This window comes from Pan troglodytes, chromosome 5 (genome assembly GCF_028858775.2).
Source record: "Pan troglodytes isolate AG18354 chromosome 5, NHGRI_mPanTro3-v2.0_pri, whole genome shotgun sequence".
In the NCBI taxonomy this organism is placed as follows: Eukaryota; Metazoa; Chordata; class Mammalia; order Primates; family Hominidae; genus Pan; species Pan troglodytes.
This window is the reverse complement of record NC_072403.2, coordinates 116,461,563-116,482,005: the sequence shown is the minus strand read 5'-3', so window position 1 is coordinate 116,482,005 and position 20,443 is coordinate 116,461,563.

Below are 20,443 nucleotides of genomic sequence, written 5' to 3'. Positions count from 1 at the left end.
CAACTGTAACCATGTGGAGTTCTACCTCTTGGTTGGGGAACGGCTGATTCAATCAGGTTCCTTCCCTTCAAGAGTTTGAATAATGAAACATATGGACGGTGGCAAGAAAACTCACAGAAATAAGGTAGTATGAAGAAACCATAAAGTAGAGAGAAGGAGACAACAGTTAACCCATTGAACAGGAGAGTTGAGAAGCTGAGTCAGAGTTTTTGAGTCATTTGTGGTACCCTAAGAATCCATAGTGCTTGTGTCTCCCCATTTCTGTTCTGTGATCGTATGTTTTATCTTGAAATTGGTCATCATGGGGGTTTTTACACAACAGAAACTGGGAAAAACCTCAAATCAGGGATCACCCCTCACAGAATCTGTTGTTAAACCATTTATTAGCACACCACCATGCAAAGCACTTGAGTAGGCAGTGATGGATGCCTCTTAGGAGGGAGTGGTTATGGGAGTTCCTACTGGGTTGCTGGAGCTACTGCTGTGTATGCAGAGGCATCCTAATCTCTGTGAGCAGTATGGAACATGAACTGCTGGCTGTGTGGACATTATCTTCCTTCCTTCCAAGCTCTAACTCTCCATTTAAGGTAGCTCAAACATCTCTGCTTTTACAGGCTGAAAGAGCTTAACTGTCTTCATGGTGCCGAGCAACTGATTTAGCTGATATTCACACCTCTATTGGTGCTTTGGCATCATTTTTACCTGGGGATTCCAACCTTTTAAAACTCAGTGTGGATATACTAGTATACTGATCCAGTTAGAAAATTCACAGGATTTCCTTCGTCAAATATAAAAGCCAGCAGGGCTTTGTTTTTGAACGATCAGTGTTAGCAAGGTTCTTGCTGTGTTTATTCTCAACCTATGAAATAACCTTCAGCGTGCCAATGTGTTTCCTGGGTTTGTTTCTGACAATTATTACAATAGAAAAAATTACTAAGACCATGTTGGTGGTGTTGGGAATCACATTTTTTATTAAGAAAGTCATGCCTATCAGTCTAAGTCAGGCTGTGAGTCTTCTCCCCCATGAGGGCTCCTTCCTTCTCTCTTTGTTTTGTCTTCCTCACCTTGTTAACATGTCTGACTCAGCTCTCCTGCTCTAGGAAGCCTTCCCCAACATTGCATTAAATGCAGCGATCTCTATTTTTGTCTTTTCTCTGTTTCCTTAATGCATTCCCATTCACCTTTCTCAATATATTCATATTTAAGTGGTTCTTAAGTGTTTTTCATGTCTATAGTGTTTATTGCTCCAGTTAAATGACAAATTGCTTGGTGATAGAGAAACTACTTTTCTTTTTCTTTTGCTGCTGTCTATAGGTAATGACCAATGTGTGGTTATTAAATAATTAAAAGAAAACATTTATAACTTTTTAAAGCATTTATTCAGTGCCTCATATAAGCAAGACATGTATTCTATATTAGCTCAATAAATCTTTAGAGCAATTCTTAGAGGCAGATATTACCATACCCATTTTACAGATGAGGACATTGAAATTCAGAGTAGTTAACTAATTGCTTAAGGTTATATAGCCAATGCAACTGGGAATGTATCACCACCGTTCTACCTTTGGGAAAAGATTGGTTTTCTTTAATTCTCTTCAAGTACAGATAGTTTTCCCTACACGAAACCAGCATCCCATGTGAAAAAGAGACAATTATGATAGGAGACACAGAGTCTTGGGTCTCAAGTGATCTCATTCCCTGGTCAAGCCTCCTGTGTTTCTTCCCTTCCTTTAGACTGGATGACACTTTGCCAGTATTTTCCTTTGATTACTGCAAATAGGGTTTCTGCTTCAGAGTCTGGGCCTCTGTTGGCCCACCCTGCTTTGGGTACCTTCCACAAAAGTTTCTAAGTCCTTCTTTGAAGCCTGGGCCTGGCCAGGTCTGGCAATGCCAACTGAGCAGGGCACCATGGGGCTAGACTGGAATCTAAGTGGGCCTTGATCCTAGCTCTCTTTTGGGGCACTCTTTGACCCTCTCTGCTGCACAAGGATTCAGTCAAGGAGCTCTGGGATTCCTGCCTATGAAGTTGTCCCAGGGCATCATGACTGAGCCCAGTCTTAGGAGGGCAGCCTGCTGAGAAGATGGCTCTTGCTGGTTGGCATGGTATTTTTTTTTTTAACGAAATTGCCAGGATGGTGCTGATGGATTGATTTTGGGTAATTTTCATGTCAAACATAGGATGGAGAATCTTTACATTCATTGATTAGATAATAAACAAATACAACAGTACCTCTTCTCTACCCATTATTGTAAATGTTTATTGATAAGTTACTATACTCACATGAGTCCATGAATTTTGTAATATATTTTAAGTCAGATTCTTATATAGGCAGAGCCACTTTACAAAATATTTGCCTGGGGCTCTGCATACTCTAGGCATAGCTTTACCCTTTAGGGAAGAGTAGCCTGGCTCTCCTCTCATTCTAAATAGGAAGCAGATTTCTATCCATCTATTGTGGCTTTAGCTTTTGAATTCCAAAATCTTTGGCTTTTCTTTCTTTTTTTAAGGCATTTGATTTTATCGCCAAATTGCTCATTAGAAATGGAAACAGCTTCTAGCAAGGTATAATCTTTAGGACTATGTAAATTTTTTTTAAATTATACTTTAAGTTTTAGGGTACATGTGCACAAAGTGCAGGTTAGTTACGTATATATACATGTGCCATGTTGGTGTGCTGCACCCATTAACTCGTCATTTAACATTAGGTATATCTCTTACTGCTCTCCCTCCCCCCTCCCCCTACCCCACAACAGGCCCCGGTGTGTGATGTTCCCCTTCCTGTGTCCATGTGTTCTCATTGTTCAATTCCCACCTATGAGTGAGAACATGCAGTGTTTGGTTTTTTGTCCTTGTGATAGTTTGCTGAGAATGATGGTTTCCAGCTTCATCCACGTCCCTACAAAGGACATGAACTCATCATTTTTTACTGCTGCATAGTACAGAATGGGAGAAAACTTTTGCAATCTACTCATCTGACAAAGGGCTAATACCCAGAATCTACAATGAATTCAAACAAATTTACAAGAAAAAAACAAACAACCCCATCAAAAAGTGGGCGAAGGATATGAACAGACACTTCTCAAAAGAAGACATTTATGCAGCCAAAAGACACATGAAAAAATGCTCATCATCACTGGCCATCAGAGAAATGCAAATCAAAACCACAATGAGATACCATCTCACACCAGTTAGAATGGTGATCATTGAAAAGTCAGGAAACAACAGGTGCTGGAAAGGATGTGGAGAAATAGGAACACTTTTACACTGTTGGTGGGACTGTAAACTAGTTCAACCACTGTGGAAGTCAGTGTGGCGATTCCTCAGGGATCTAGAACTAGAAATACCATTTGACCCAGCCATCCCATTACTGGGTATATACCCAAAGGATTATAAAACATGCTGCTATAAAGACACATGCACACGTATGTTTATTGCGGCACTATTCACAATAGCAAAGACTTGGAACCAACCCAAATATCCAACAATGATAGACTGGATTAAGAAAATGTGGCATATATACACCATGGAATACTATGTAGCCATAAAAAATCTTTGGCTTTTGAAGATTAAAAAAGAAAACTTTGACTTTTAAGAATATGGTTTCTGGAAGGGGAAGACAGAGTCGGGAAGGAAATATTGAAAGCCAAAAAACTTACACTGAAGTACATTATATTTCAGTATGCTATGGTTTGGATGTCCTTGCCAAAACTCATGTTGAAATTGAATTGCCATTGTGACAGTATTGGGAGCTGGGACCTTTAAGAAGTGATGAAGTCAAGGGAGCGTCATCCTCGTGAATGGATTAACTGTAGTGGGAGCTGCTTTGTTATAAAAGTAAGGCGTCTTTCACATGGGCTCACTTGCCCTTCCACCCTTCAGCCATAGGATGACCCTTGCCGGATGTTGGTACCATGCTTAGACATCTCAGCCTCCAGAACCATGAGCCAAGTAAATCTCTGTTCTTTATAAATTACTCAGTTTGTAGCATTCTGTTATAGCAGCAGAAAATGGACTAAGACACAGTATTACAGTGAAATATATCATATCTTACATATATAGTGGAATGTACCATGCTATTGCATTACAAACCAGGCTGGTGTGATTACAAAGATTGTGCTCCTTATGTCTCATGACACGGATGCCAACTTTATTCTAAGACTTGTGATGTAACTTAGGGCAAATCATGAAAGTTTTCTAAACCTCAGTTTCCTCATCTAAAAGGAGGATAAGAATAGTAGTTTTCTTCTAGAGTTAAAAATTAAATTATTTTGTCTTATATTTGTAAAAGGAAGTTTTGATCAACACTGCATTTTTGGTAAGCACAGTTTTAGGCCTCACTTCAGTGTCACAATAATCTTTGCACCTGGTGCTCAGTGCTGGGGTATGTGCAGTAGGTACTCATTGTTGCTTCATAAATGAATGAACAAGTCCATTGTGAAGGATGAGCCAGTCGGAAAGCACAAAGACAGAGAGATGAAATTTCTTAGCAGTCATTGCAGAGTATATGAAAATGACATGAAAGTCCTATTCAGCTACCAATTTGCAGGGAATACAGGGGATGGGAGAACAAGTGAAACAACACTACAAGGAAGCAATCGGCAAGATCCAGACTGTGAAAAACCCTATGGTTTGTTTAAAAAATGAATTCCAAGAAGGAAAAAAAGAATAGCAACCTGGATTAAAAAGACATGAGACCTACTGGCTAGTCACAATGTATGAAATATGCTGGAACCTTTTTAAACATTTTATTTTATTTACTTTTAATTGACAAATGAAAATCGTATATGTTGGCTGGGCACAGTGCCTCATGCCTATGATCCCAGCACTTTGAGAATCTGAAGTGGAATGATTGCTTGGGGCCAGGAGTTCAGGACCAGCCTGGACCACATAGGGAGATCCCATCTCTACAGAAAACTTAAAAATTAGCCAGGCATGGTGGTACATGGATATAGTCCCAGCTGCTCTAGAGGCTGAGGCAGGAGGATTGCTTGAGCCGAAGAGTTCGAGGCTACAGTGAGCTATGATGGTACTACTGCACTCCAGTCTGGGTGACACAGCAAGACCGCATCTCTATTTTTTTAAAACGTATACATTTGTTGTGTACAACATGATGTTTTGAAATATGTGTACATTGTAGAATAGCTCAGTTGAGCTAATTGACATATGTTGAACAGTAACTGGATATTTGTGAGTGTTAGGTAATGACTATGAATTCTAATGTAATAATGGTATCGGGTAAAAATTTTTGGAATCCTGCAATATTTATGAATGAATTGATAATATGAGATTTACTTCAGTAATCTGGGACTTGGAGCATTGGTGTATTATAGATAAAACAAGATTGACCAGAATTATTGCAGGAAGGTGGTGCCTACATAGAGGTTTATGCTATTCTTTCATCTTTTATGTGTTTGAAACTTTCCATAATAAAAAGTAAACGTGTAAATTATAAAAAGAAAATAAAAAACAAAAATAGAAAGTTCTATTAAAAACAATTAAGTGTTCTTTACATTTAGTGGTAATTATTCTTAAGGACTGTTTGGTCAGAATTTTTGATAAAATCTTATGATTACCAAATTTCCTTTTCATCATTCCTTCATATATTTTCAACCTTTTTCCTCAGTCTTTTTCATCATTCCTTCATATATTTTTTTCCCAAACTGAATTAGCTGATGAACTCTATAGTTCTTGTACTGATGTCTTAATGTGCATCAAAAGAGAAAACTTGGAACTTTTCTGCTTACCTTTCATATTAAATTTAACATAAATATAAGAAATAAAAGAACATCAGACATTGCACTTCACAGAGGCAGATGAGTGTAAAGCTCCTGTTGGGGGTAACATTCCTCCCCACCACACCATTAAGTTTTCCCTATCACCTACCCACAGAAGGTAGGTATAAACCCTTTACACCCTGCCTCTCCATTCCTGAAAGACCGTACCCAATGTCTGCTCTTGACCAGGGAACCCGCTGGTTGCAATGAGAGTTCCAGGTAGGTAAGCTGCTGGCCTTTGATCCCTTCCTCACCTTGTGACCACAGGCTTATGTGGTCTGACTGACTGTGGCTTCTGTGACTCTGACTGACCACTTGGGGTTCCTATGGTTGGGTTATCTGCAAAATCCCCATCCATTTTCCTTCTTTTTGTGTACTGGTGCTACCACCTAAGATTTTATCAGAGTGGACGGGGCCTGTGGTTGAGGCAAGAAATTGAGGGCCCAACTCTGCTTGAAAACTTAATGATTTTGGATGGGTCACTTGATCTCTGTCTTCAGCTTCTTGTCTTAAAATCAGGTGTAATATTTACTTGTTTGCATGGTTGCTGTAGGGCCTAGTGACATAACTGATATATTAATAAAAGCCGAAAAGTGGTAGGATGGAATTTCACACCAAAACATGCTGTATAAAATGTTCACATGGGAAATGAATTTACTATTGAAAAAAATCTATGAATATTCCCTACAGTTTTAAAGAAAATAAGGGCATCCTTCTAGGTTAATTATCTTGCGGAGAGGAAATAAATTATAGATCCCCAAGGCCCAAATGGTTTTGCCTAGATTAGAAGACTCTACCTACTCTCCCAAAAAAGGTAAATTATGTTCTTAATAATTATGAATTATAATTAAAATTGAATTTTGCCAGAGGACTCTGGTGAAATGTTGGTCTTTTAGAAATGAATTTCTTCCTGAAGTCTTAGAAAATTAATAAATATAACTAGCAGAGGGGCTAGAAGTTCTAAATATTTAATTGAAAATATTTATTGTATTTTGTTTCCATTAATGTTATATAAATTTGATAAAAGTGACTGTTTTTGGTTGAGCTTAGCTTATTTGCATATTTAATAGAAGGCAGAATTTTATTCTATTATTGACAAATTTTGACCACAGAATTAAAAAAATAATAATATCTGTACCATATCCCTTATTTTATTTGTACTTGAGAAAATACAAAACTACATTACTTTCAAATACTGAGGTTTTTCTTATATATACAGTGAAAACCTCCTCATACAAACTTCTTTACATAAGGCCTGTAAGACTTAAGTTTACATATAACTTAAAAAAATACTTCTTTTTAGTATTGTTGATATTCCTTAAGTAGTTCTCGACTTCTTCCACTGAAGTAGCATGCTCTAAATAAACACAAACATGCAGGTGGTGCCCTTTTTTCAGGCTTTGGTTTTCTTTTGACCTGGATCAAAGCCAAGCAAAGGAAATTGTAAAAGTTCTGACCTTTGATGGTGATGACTGTATTAGAATGTCATCTCTGACTGTATATGAGGCTAGCCTTGGCTGCAAATCGGTGCCCATGAGAGTGGCTGAGGCTTTACTGTTAGCGGTTAGGTTTTAGGCAAAAGAGAAAATGGATATCTTGGGTTGGCTGCAAGACAAAGAAAAAAAAAAGAAGAAATGTTACCAGGTGGCACTGAATCGCATCACGCTGCATATCTTTTACTAGATTATTGTGGCTATCAAAATTCTGTAAGTGAGTATGATGCACCTGGTTAAGATCTTCCGTAAGATGGCTGAATGTGCTATGAGTCAGTATGATCAGCACATTTAGGATGTTTTGCTTACAGAATATCTCATGGGCTTTAGGGAAATGATGATGGTCAAAATCGCTTTTGTGTTTTATGGGCACATACAATATTATCACTATCTAAAATCACCTTTTTTTGTTGCTGTTGTTGCTTAAGTCTTTGTCGCTTTTTCTTCCACTATTATGTAAACTTTAAGAGAGCAGGGACTTTTATCTACCGCTGGATGCCTGGTGCCTAAAACAGACTGGTTCAGTAAATATTTATTGACTCACTGCCACTAGGGGTAATTACATATTTGGACTGTATACTAGAGTGAGGTAGAGTGAGGTAGGCATTACCAATAATACAGAGATAAACATAGGGTCAACTTAAAAAACATAGGGTAAAACTTAAAACAATTCTTAGTGAACTATGAGACTACACTCAAGAAAGAGTGCAGAAGAGATTCTTTTCATGAACTATGTTTGCAATAGACAAGTTCACAGCTTGAAAATTTTCTTAGTAGATGGAAGACGAGAAGGACAAAGTTTGGAAGGAAGTGGTTTGGCAGATGAATAGACAACCCATAATCAGATATGCAGGGCAAAAAGGAAGTGTCTAAGGAGAAGGGAATGACTGGAGAGTGGAAGAAGAGGGAAGCAGGATAGAAAGCTCAATCTGAGTTAAGGAAACTTTGAAAGGCCAATTCCCAGAAGCACCATGATGGGATGATGTTGACCAACCAGGCCAGAAACTTAATTTTGATTTTGAAGGCAATACAAAATCAAAGGAGAGCTTTAGATATGTAAAATCATTACAGCAGAGGATTACTTTGTAGGCAATATTTGAAACTGATTTTAAAAATGAGGGAGAAGAGTGTGATTATCATCATAGAAAGTATGTTTTTTATATGTAAGGACCACATTAACCTGTATTGCAAAGTTAGGTTATTATTTCAGTCCTGATACATCACCAGAAGCTGAAAAAGTTGCTTCAACAACAAATGTGAAATGGCTGTGTTGGGCAACCATAGGTATTAAATCCAGGAAATAGAAATTGGCTATCTTTCAATATTTGTAATGAAAAATATAACTATTTTCCTTTACTTTTTCCAATCTTAATAAATCTTTACTCTAACTTCTTTTTAAGACATTTTTTATACATCTACTTCCTTTGCAAGTTTTCAATTCGTGTGTAAGACCGAAAGTATTTGAATTAAGTTTCTCTGGGGGATGATTTGAGAAAAGGAATCAAATACAACTGTTTTTTTGGCAGTATACTACTTTGGTCCTCTGATAGTTTTGTATTATCCCTTTTTTAGATTGAATTTCTTTTTAGACCAGGGACTGAGTGTAAAATCTAAATGAGGAAAAACATTTTTTAAAGCATGATAGTGTATGCATTGTAAATATAATTATATATTGTGAACCAAGACAATAGGCTTTTGATTATTTAACCTCTTTCAATGTGCAGCAATGAACTAAGAGCTACTATTTAATGGGTTTCTATATATGAGGGTTTTGCATACCTAATTTCCAGTCCTCGCAGCAGTTTAAGGAAGTACTTTGGGCCTCAGTGTTTAGACCTGTCTTCTCTTACCACCCTTTTCTTAGAATTTGGATAAACTGTGGGTCACATTAATACCTCTTAAATTATACTTTAGAATGTAAAAACCCAGTATACCATTCAGAGTCTACACGATATACTATACATGTAAAATATTAATAACTATTATCATTTATTTAGCTACAAGTATGCATTATGCTAAGTGCTTGACATGCTTGACATGAATTATCAGTTTGAATTCTCCCTCGCAATCTGGGATGGTCAACATATTATGAGATGATGACAACTGGTTCTCGCAAGTTCATGCAGCTGGATCCTGAAACCTCTCTGACTTCAGATTCATACTCTGAGCCCTAGGATAGATTGCTTTCCATCACAGCTGTTGTTCTACTTGATTTGTTTGGTAAAGGTTCTTTCTATCTAGAATCTTTTAACGGGAGCTGAGCCATCATCTAGTCTGAGCCTTTCGTGTAGTAAATGAGAAAACAGTGATTTGGAGAGGATAGATGGCCACCAAATGTCACCTAGAGACAGCTCTGGGAATGAAACAAAGGTTTTCTCACCTCCTGTCCTGACATCTTCTGTCTCTACACTGTTTTTCTCCTGTCTTTAAGTTGGTTAGAAATGAAGCAGTCTTAGGATTATAATTTTTTCTTAAAATAGTGAATCAGTGTAAAACTACAAGCGACCAGCATTATTTAAAGACTGTTAAATGAGGTCAACGTGTCCAATTTTGCATTCCAATCACAGAGGCATGGATTCAGTATGCAGTCCGAGGCCAGGCATTCAACCTGTACAGCAGCCCCCAAAGGGTGGAAAGTAAAGGGAGACCATCAACATCAGACAATTTGTACAATATTTTCCCTGAATTTTGAGACATGGCAAGAGATTGGTTCTGTAGCTTTTCAGGTTCCTGACTGCCCCCCATTAAGGCTTTAGCATTTGCTTCTGAATTAAGCAACCACTGAATGATGCTTTATTGACAAAAGTGGCCAATCTGCTGAAACAGAGGAGTGTAAAGGATATTAATAGTTGCGTAGATACAAGAGGGACTGTACACATGTGGGCATTCACTGTCCTTACCTTAGGCTGCTTTCACAGCTGCATACTACACATGTACAGAGTTGCAAAATGTAACAGTTTAACACGTATTTCAAGTAACGTTTTGTGTAGACTCAGCTAATTTCTTTTTATGTTGAATAGGACTGTTGGCAAAATGTTATCACTAAAGACTGTTTTAAAAACAGGGTTAATACAAAAACTCAAGAAAGATAACTGAGGAGTATATTTATTAGTAATCTTCAGGAAGTGTCACTACTACCATATTCCTGCTGCATAGTGGGCATATTTTTCATTTTGCTTTAACTCTAATTAAGAAAACATTCTTCCAGTAGTCGAGAATACAGAAAATGTAGAACAGAGTCAGAGAGCATGGCATTGTGGATTCTGGGCATTCCTGAGTAAATAAGTGAAACACACAGCATCTTATAGTTCTTTGCTCTTTAGCAATGCAGTGGCAGAGGTCTGCGCATTTGAGGTAACTTGTAACATATATGGAGATGAAATCAATGTCAGTTTAGACCAACAAGGACAAACACAGTGTGTGACACACAGAGGAGGCTCAGCTAAGACAAAGAGAAAAAAAATTAATTAATACCAAATCTGAACAGATATTTCCTTTAGCTACTCTTAAAGAATGGTTTTTACCAGGTTTTTGGCTAAGATGATCAGGAAATGGATAGCAGACACTCACTGTAAAAATTTTATTCATTTTTTGGTGTTAATTAGTGCTAACACATAAGTGAGTATAATTCTTATAACTCTCTGGGCTCAATCCTTCTTAGCAAGGCTGTCAGTAGTCTACTGACTCCGTGAAAGAATTCCTGCAGGAAAGGTGAGAGGCGGACTTGTCTTGGTCCCTACTTGATTATTCAGGTCAAGACTCTAATGTCTAAAGTGGCAACCTAACCTAGGGTTGGCAATGACCCATATACCATTTATATTTATGTGAATGTGCTACACATTATAAACGCAAACATTTTGGATCCAAACAGCTTAAAATTTCTTTGCAAGTAAAAAGATACAAGGATCTTTTTATTCTCTTCATTATACTGGAGGGATATCTTTTATCGTTCATTATTGCCTCATGTTTTCCCAGTTTTCTTATTTTCATTTGTGCATCTATATTTATATCGCTTCTCATTATGACTTTTACAGATACAGTCTTGACTCTAAATTATTCTTAAATATTCTATGTATTTTAAAATATGTGTCATGTTACTCTTTAAGTACCTTCTTTTTCCTGAGTTTCACGGCAATCAAAGACAAAGAAAATGATGTCTGACCTGCTGTATATATCAAAACACAATATTCAGTTGGATACAAATTCGTTACTACCTTCATTTACTTTTGAAAACATGACAGAGATTTAAGTATAAGGCATTAGTATGTTGTGGCAGATTGCTGTGTCTTCCATAGTCTACCCTGCTCTTCCTGGGCTCACGGCAGCCTAGCTAGAGAAGCTGGGAGTGGTCACTTGACTAAGTTCTCACTGAAATGTGATTGAAAGATGTGTATGACTTCCATCTCACTTGCTTGAAAGAAAGTTGCTTGTCTTGGACGCTTTCTCTTTCCCATTCATGCAAGCTGGAATCTGGATGTAACTCTTCTTGACTTCGACTTGCAATGAGGACAATGGATAATGTTTTCAAATTTCCCATGGATATTAATGTTTGGGATTCAGGATGAAGTTACCTCAGGAATTCCCCGAGTCACAAGTTATTCTATATTTTTAAAATCACACATTGTGTGTTTTTAAATTTAGTGGGTGATCATAATAATAACAACCAAAAGTATATATTTTTAATGATAAGGTTATGCTAAAAGCTTCAGAGATTTTTTTGTTAAGAAGACATGATGATAAATACATGATTTATTATTACCATGAGCCAATATGTAGTGACAAGATTTTATATTTCTGTAGCTTATAGAAATAATCTTTACCTGATATAGACCCTGATAATGGAAAATGTTAAAAAAGGAATATTGATACAATAATAATTCCAAATCAAAATTATCAAAAAGAAAAGATATGACCACAAATATTTGAGATTTAAAAATATTTTAAAACACACAAAGCACCAACTGTCCTGATAGTCTTACAGTTTGTTTTGTGATAAATACTGAAGTTACAAAAACTTTTCTTTCATATTGTATTGACATTGTTTGAATGATTAAAATTTCATCCAAAAGCATCTTCAGTTTGATTTTTAGGGTACATGTGGCTTCACATAAGCTCATATGCTTTTTTTTTATTATTATACTTTAAGTTCTGGGATACATGTGCAGACCGTGCAGGTTTGTTACATAGGTATACACGTGCCATGGTGGTTTGCTGCACCCATCAACCCGTCATCTACATTAGGTATTTCTCCTAATGCTATCCCTCCCCTAGCCCTGCCACAACAGACCCCAGTGTGTGATGTTCCCCTCCCTGTGTCCATGTGTTCTCATTGTTCAACTCCCACTTAGCTCATTTGCTTTGTTAAGTGATTAAAATATTTGGCGGCCTTGCCCTGGTTTTAGTTTTGCTTTGAAATGGAGTTGCTTTTTCTAATTCAAACTTTAGATCAGTTTCTGATTTCATGTTGGAGTATTGCTTTTTTTTTTTTTTTTTTTTGAGACAGAGTCTTGCTCTGTAGCCCAGGCTGGAGTGCAGTGGCACGATCTCGGATCACTGAAAGCACCACCTCCCGGGTTCACGCCATTCTCCTGCCTCAGCCTCCCTAGTAGCTGGGACTACAGGTGCCCGCCACCATGCCTGGCTAATTTTTTTTTTTTTTTGTATTTTTAGTAGAGACAGTGTTTCACCGTGTTAGCCAGGATGGTCTCGATCTCCTGACCTCGTGATCCAGCCGCCTCGGCCTCCCAAAGTGCTGGGATTACAGGTGTGAGCCACCGAGCCTGGCCTCATGTTGGAGTATTTCACAACATTCATATCTTTTTCTCTTTGCGTTTTTTCTGTTAACATAATTATAAAGAATTTTAGCCTATAAGGAAGACTCAAACACTGGCATATGCCAATGAACATTATTTGAGTAGTAGTAGAATAATATAACATTGAGCTCTCCCTGCAAGCTTCAGAACTATACATTAAATCACATGTTGAAATTGCCAAATTAAGGAATTATTTTGCTACTAAAACTTGTTATTTCTTCTAATATCATCCATAAGATTTGTACTGTGTATATAAACTGATTAATATTTATTTTATTTGCAGAAATGACTCATTAGCAGGCAGGGACAGGAATAGACACTTATAACATGACAATGACTATAAAAAAGATTGGCCAGGTGCGGTGGCTCGCGCCTGTAATCCCAGCACTTTGGGACGCCGAGGCAGGCGGATCACGAGGTGAGGAGATTGAGACCATCCTGGCTAACATGGTGAAACCCCGTCTCTACTAAAAATACAAAAAATTAGCCGGGCGTGGTGGTGCATGCCTGTAGTCCCTGCTACTCAGGAGGCTGAGGCAGGAGAATCGCTTGAACCTGGGAGGCGGAGGTTGCAGTGAGCTGAGATCGCGCCACTGCACTCTAGCCTGGGCGACAGAGCAAGACTCTGCCTCAGAAAAAAAAAAAAAAAGACTGATTGATAGCTACCACTTTTCCTTTAGAGTCCTTCCAACCGATGATTACAAATGGTGATATGTTTTAATTATTATGGGAAAATTATGGCACATTTTCCTGGTTTTCTCACTTCTCAACTAATCTTTTTTAAGGATTCATGATTTGGGAAAACATATATATTCCTCCAAGAAATGCTAGGCAGGAGTTCCCCTTGGAAACCCCAGCCTAGGGGATAGTGGAAGAACAAGTAACCAGAGTTCCTAAATGATGTCAGGATCAAGGCTCCCATGCCAGCTACAGTGGCTGGACAGTTACCTGAGAGGGACAAGAACTCAAGTCTTATTTAAGTCTTTTTATTTTTAAGTCTCTCTTCCAAAAGCTTTGCTTTCTCTTAACTAATTAAGAAATACGCTAAGTGTCTTATGCCCAGGACTATATGGATATTTCCCTCATAGCTTGTTCAGAGACTTCGTCTTACTATAACCTTGAATTTAAACACTTAGAGATGTTCTAGTTCAGCTGCCAAATTTTATAGATAAGTTGAGTCCAAGAGCTAAGAAATGACTCAACCAAGGACACTGAATCTTTTTTTGGATTGATAAAGTGTAGTTACTGTGGAAAAAAAGCCAGGTGTGGTGGTGCATGCATGGGAGGGCTGAGGCAGAGGATGGCTTCAGCCCAGCAGTTCGAGGCTGCAGTGAGTAATTGCACTACTGTACTCCAGCCTAGGCTACAGAGCACGACTGTCTCAAAAAGAAAAAAAAGAAAAAACAAAACAAAACAAAATTCTCTCTGTCAATTAATGCACAGGAATATGCAAAATGTTTTAAAGTATAAAGGATAAAACTATAATTGTTTTGTAATATTAATACAGGTACAGAGTAAATGTGATAATGTTTGTTCCCCTATATTAGTTCATTGTCTGCTGCTTACAATAGAATACCTTAACGTGGGCAATGTATGAAGGAAGAGAATTTATTTCTTATAGTTACAGAGGCTAAGGAGTCCAAGGTGGAGGGGCCGTATCTGCTGAGGGTGTTCTTGCTGGTGGGGACTCTCTGCAGAGTCCCTTGGTGGCACAGGGCATCACATGGTGAGGGGGCTGAGCATCCTAGTTCAGGTCTCTCTTCTTGTAAAGCCACCAGTCCTGCTTCCATGATAACAATCCATTAATTCATTGATTTATGAATGGGTTAATCCGTTCGGCAGAGTTCTCATGACCCAGTTTCTCAATACTGACTGCCACATTGGGAATTAAATTTCAACATGAGTTTTGGAGGGGGCAAATATTCAAACCATAACATTCCCATTACAGCGTTAGAACTGTTTATTGCTTAATCTTGGCTCAGTGTCTAGATATATTGGTGTAGAATGGAATGAGTGGAGTAAAACCGTATGTTAAGCCTTTTACATGTTATTTCACTTATTTAGTCCTCACAAAAATTGTGTGAAGTGTCACCAGCCCCATTTTACAGATGGGAAATTGAGAATCTGAGTGGCTAAGACACTATCCTTAGGTTGCACAAGACATAGCAGAGCTGGAATTTTTGGATAAATAGCTGAATATGTGCAGATGGGAAACTTTGAGAAAAAATGTAATTAAAAAATTGTCCAGTAATTTTCCATAATATTTTCTTGTTATCATATTGGCTAATATTAGTACACACAGCAGTCCCTTTCTCACTGAAAAGATACTGAACACACTAGAAAATGGGGTGGATGTTTCTCGATATTTTAAGTAATTTATTGTTTTTCACCTTTGGACTCTGTGAATTTTTAAAGCATACAATAAAGAAATACAAAAATTGTTTGGAATACTTTTGTACAACCAAAGTTCAAGGTAGTTTAGATGAAAATGGGAAATGGAACTGTGAGAAACTACAATTGACTTTTAAACAAATATGAGACTATTATAAAGCAATATTGATGTCTTGAATCCTAAATTCCATATTAAGGTCATAGTAATAGCTTAGCGTTTTATGAGCTTATGTGGTGTTAGTGACATCATATCTTTAATCTTAACTTTGCCTCAAGCAAAAATAAATCTTCATGTTAACAAACTGTATGATAACATAACTGCTTTTTTCAGTAGGTATCATTTTTTCCCTCTAAATATTACTAATATCTTGCTATGGCTAAAAAAGGAAAAAGAAAAAAGGAATACCTATTCTATTTTGTTGCAGTGGTAAATATTTCTACTATTGTAGAATGACTTGTGGACAGAAACCTTTCTATTTTTGCTTGTGCATTAAATTCTTATGCATTGGTGCATAAACGAGTCAGGCTAAATATACAAGACCAATTCTGCATATTTAGACCACCTAATTGCTAGATTGCCAGTTAATGTTTAGATCTCACACTTACACATTTTAAAGAGAAAGCAGGCTCAAGAGATAGACTAGAAAAAGGCTCAGCATTTTTAGAAGAAACTCAAGGTTGAAGGAAAATGAGGAGCCTCCGGAGGTCATGGTTTACCAGGAGACATTAAGGGGCTGGTTCCTGTGAAGCTGTGCAAGGAAAAGTTTCAAACAGTTATGACCCAGAAAAGTCTCAGGGCGAAAAAAAGTAGTAGTGCTTCTCCCTATATAAAGAAAAGCAAATGTTAAGCAAGCAGAATTTATTAAAGGGATAGGTTCTTGATTTGTAGTTAGAATTTGATATTTCATTTGGCTCTTGATCTAAATTACATGTCTTATAATTAGAAATATGTGTGTCACTTTCTTAAGGAATTATATCTTTATAGGAAAAACTCAGCTACATGAATTATAAATTTTATCCCCACTTTCCTCTGTACGTGCCTGAAGAAACTCTACGCACCAAGTCTAAGCTTTTGTGGACAGATGTAATTCACTGAGTGACAATTACTGAAATTGCAGGCATAGGTAGAATTCTTTTTCCAATTAGGCAGGAGACCTTAGACGTTTTGGTTTTGTGAACAGTCATAATTGTAAAGGAAAGATTTTCTAATCTTGCTGTCTTAATTGTCAATATTCTTTTTGGCTTTAATCCCCATTAGGAAAAGATTTATTTCGTTGGACTTCAGTTAGAATATGGGGTTTTTTTTTTATGTTTTAGGTTCTTATTTGTATGAGGCAATGGTATCTTTCTTCCTTTAAATTTTAAGATGAAGAAAATAAGATTAACATAATTTTAAACTAGTAAAATCCACAAAAAATATGAAAGCAATTAGTTTCTCTGGAGAAAAAACTCACTCAAACTCAGAGTGCTTTTTCTATTCTCTCACTTAGCAAGAATAATCACCAAAGAACACTTCTGTGATCCCAAAATATGTGCGTTTTCTCCCCACTAGTAAGCAAGCAATCAGTTCTGCAGCAGACACCAGCTGGGCATTCTCCAATTTAATTCTGACACTATCCGCCCGAAGATAGTGTTAAATCCCACAGGCTGAGGGCTCAGTCCCCAAGATGGACCCCCAATCCAATGCCCATTTCAATCCCCAGGTTGTTTTTCCTATGTTTCTGACCAACCGGCTATGAATTGGAGTTCCCACAACTCTCTCCTTGGGTTTGATTAATTTGCTAGAGTGGTTCACAGACCTCAGGGAAACACGTTTACCGGTTTATTATAAAGGAGATTACAAAGGATACAGATGAAAAGATGCATAGGACGAGGTATGTGGGAAGAGGCATGGAGCTTCCATGCCCTCTTGGGTGTGCCACCTTCTAGGAACCTCCATGTGTTTAGCACCCAGAAGCTCTCGGAACACAGTCCTTTTGGCTATTTATAGAGGCTTCCTTAGGTAGGCATGATTGATTAAACCATTGGCCATTGGCTATCAACTTATCTATCAGCCCCTCTCCCCACCCTGGAGGCTATTAGTGAGTGGGGCTGAAAATCCCAACCCTTTATTTAGGCCTTGGTCTTTCAGGTAACCAGCTCCGTCCTCAAGTCACCGAGGAGCTGTCAGCCATTAATCAATCATTAGCACACAAAAAGATATCACTTTGGAGATTCTAAGGATTTTAGAATTTGTATGCCAAGAAATGGAGTCAAAGACCAAATACATATATTTCACAACATCGCAGTTGCCTTTGATGATAAACCAAGAGGTTTCAATATTTGACTGAAGAGTTTAGAAACATCTCATATTCTATATAATAACACGTGAAATGTCAGAGAGGCAAGCCTGGGAAAAACTGATTATAATTCAGCATGAGAAAAGTAATCACCTATATTGTATCCTTTCTGGAGGAAGACACTGTGAACAAATCCAGGTTAGGGGCAGAAAGTCAGCAAAGCTCATAGAAAAAGGAGATCCCAAGAGCCAGAAGTTGGCAGTGCCTTTTCTGTAATATCCTGAAGAGAACCAGAGACAGAGAGATGCAGAATGGGGTGGACACACTTACAAGAAAGGAGAGAGGTGCTCTTTTGTGGAGCTGTGATAGTTACTGAGGACTTACAATGACTTGTGCCTTTTGGGATTAGCCACCTCCTTTTGTGGTGTCTCTCAGTCAGGGTCCCAACAGAACAGAGATGATACTCTCAAATCAGGATAATGGAAGGAGGTGTCTTTCAAAAAGACTAATTATAAAGGTGTGAGTAGGGTATCAGGAAATGACAAAGGATGGTGCAGGTGCCCTGTGTTAGTGATGAAATTTTCACCACCCCTAGGCTTGAAGGATAGAGGGGAGGAAGAGTTTATGAGAATCTGGAAGGACGGAGAGAGTCCTGTGGCTTGGGCTGCTTTGAGAGATGCAGTGACTTTGTCGAGAGTCCTAACCAGACAGAGGCAACCTCAAGGAGAGGGAGTAAGGGAATGAATACCCTAACCTCAATCTCCTCCTTTTCTTTGATCTCCTGCCGGGGCTCCTCAACCAGAATTCAGAGGGTCTGGGATCTACTGATAAACTCTATAGAGGTCAACCCCTATCAGCAGGGCAAAAGGGGAAAGAAAAATAGGACATTATGTATGTTATGAGTGGAGGACATGAATATTCTGGTCAATGGAAAAAATGTCTCCTCTGAATACTTAACAACAGTTGATATCATTTATTTGTGAGTTTGAGAAGCGTGAGTCATCTGGGTGAATCCCATTAGTTCTATATCTCTGATACAGTTAGGTCAGATCACAGTAAATTTGCTAAGGCTCCTCGGCTGTCTTAGGGGACGGGTCATCAGGTCTTCTCTTGGTGACACTCAAATCTTAACATGGACCCCTTCCAAAATATAATAGGAACAAGTTGATGGAAATTACTTGACATTTCTCCTCAAAACATCTCATACTGAACCCCGTTCTGTTCTGAAATTTTTAGTATTCTTTGATCTAGGTGCCAATAAAGCAAGTGCATCAAAGTAAAGATAATAAATGATATATCTTTGAATATAGTTTCCTGAATCCATAAAACATGAAGTTACTTCATAGATTTTTCCAATGTGCTTCTAAAAATTCAGAATGTGAATTGACTTTTATTACCACACTCTAAATGAGAAATTGAATGAAGAGCCCATTTCTTCATAAAATGCGTTCATAACCTTGTACTCTGCTTTAATGACATCATTGTATATTAAAAAGTCCAGGAGACCCTCAGTGCCCTGCAACAGAAATATTCATTTGAAAATATCATTCTCAATGTTTAGTTGTATTCAGGTGGAAGATTTCCCTTGTGAGCAAAATTATTTATGTACTTTTTATAATTTATTTGATGATGGGTAGATTTTCAAAAGAATTTGCCACTCTGATATTCTCTAGCAAATATGAAATAAACTAAAATTTCCAAAATTTGATGTTGTACATAATACCTAGGAAAGTACAGAAATGAATCCATACATGCACTTAACATGTATTGATTGCTCATCATGTGCACGGCACTGTATTGGGAACTGGGAATGCAGAGATGGAAAACATCATGTGTGCCCTCCTAGTGCTGAGTCTAGTGAAGAAAAAGGTGAGGAGGCAACCACTGCACACAGTGACCAGGGATGTAAGAAACATGAGCAGAGGGAGCTCATTCTCTCTCATTCTGAAACTTCAGTGACTTGAAAGCTAGATTGTTATTATATTCTCACAGTTTTCTGAGGCTGTTCTCATTTTTTTCCATCTATTTTTTTCTTTGTTGCTCAGACTGGGTGATTTCCATGGTCCCATCCCCAGGATTATTGATTCTTTCTTCTTTCCTCTCCATTCTGCTGTTGAGCCCATGCCTTGGGTTTTTTTTTTTTTTTTTTTTTAACAATTTTGGTTACTGTATTTTTCAGTTCTAAAATTTTTATTTGGTTCTTTTTTTAACTTAATCATGTATGTATTCATGGTATGTAACATGATGTTTTGAAATATGTATACATTGTGGAATGACTAAATCAAGGTAATTAACATGTGCATTACCTCACATGCTTATCATTTATTTGAGAACACCTCAAATCTACTCTCTTAGCAATTTTCAAGTATATACATGGTTATTAGCTGTACTACCATGTTTTACAATACATTTCTTGATTTTATTCCTTCTGTCTAACTGAAATTTTGTATTCTTTGACCAACAGCTCCCCAATATCTCCACCCTCCTGCCTCTGGTAACAACCATTGTACTCTCTGTTTCTGTGAGTTCCACATTTTTAGGTCCATATATAAGTGAGATGATGCGGTAATTGTCTTTCTACGCCTGGCTTATTTCACTCAGCATAATGTATTACAGTTTTATTCATGTTGTTGCAAATGTCAGAATTTCCTTCTTTTTAAAGATTGAATATATTCTATTGTATATATGTACC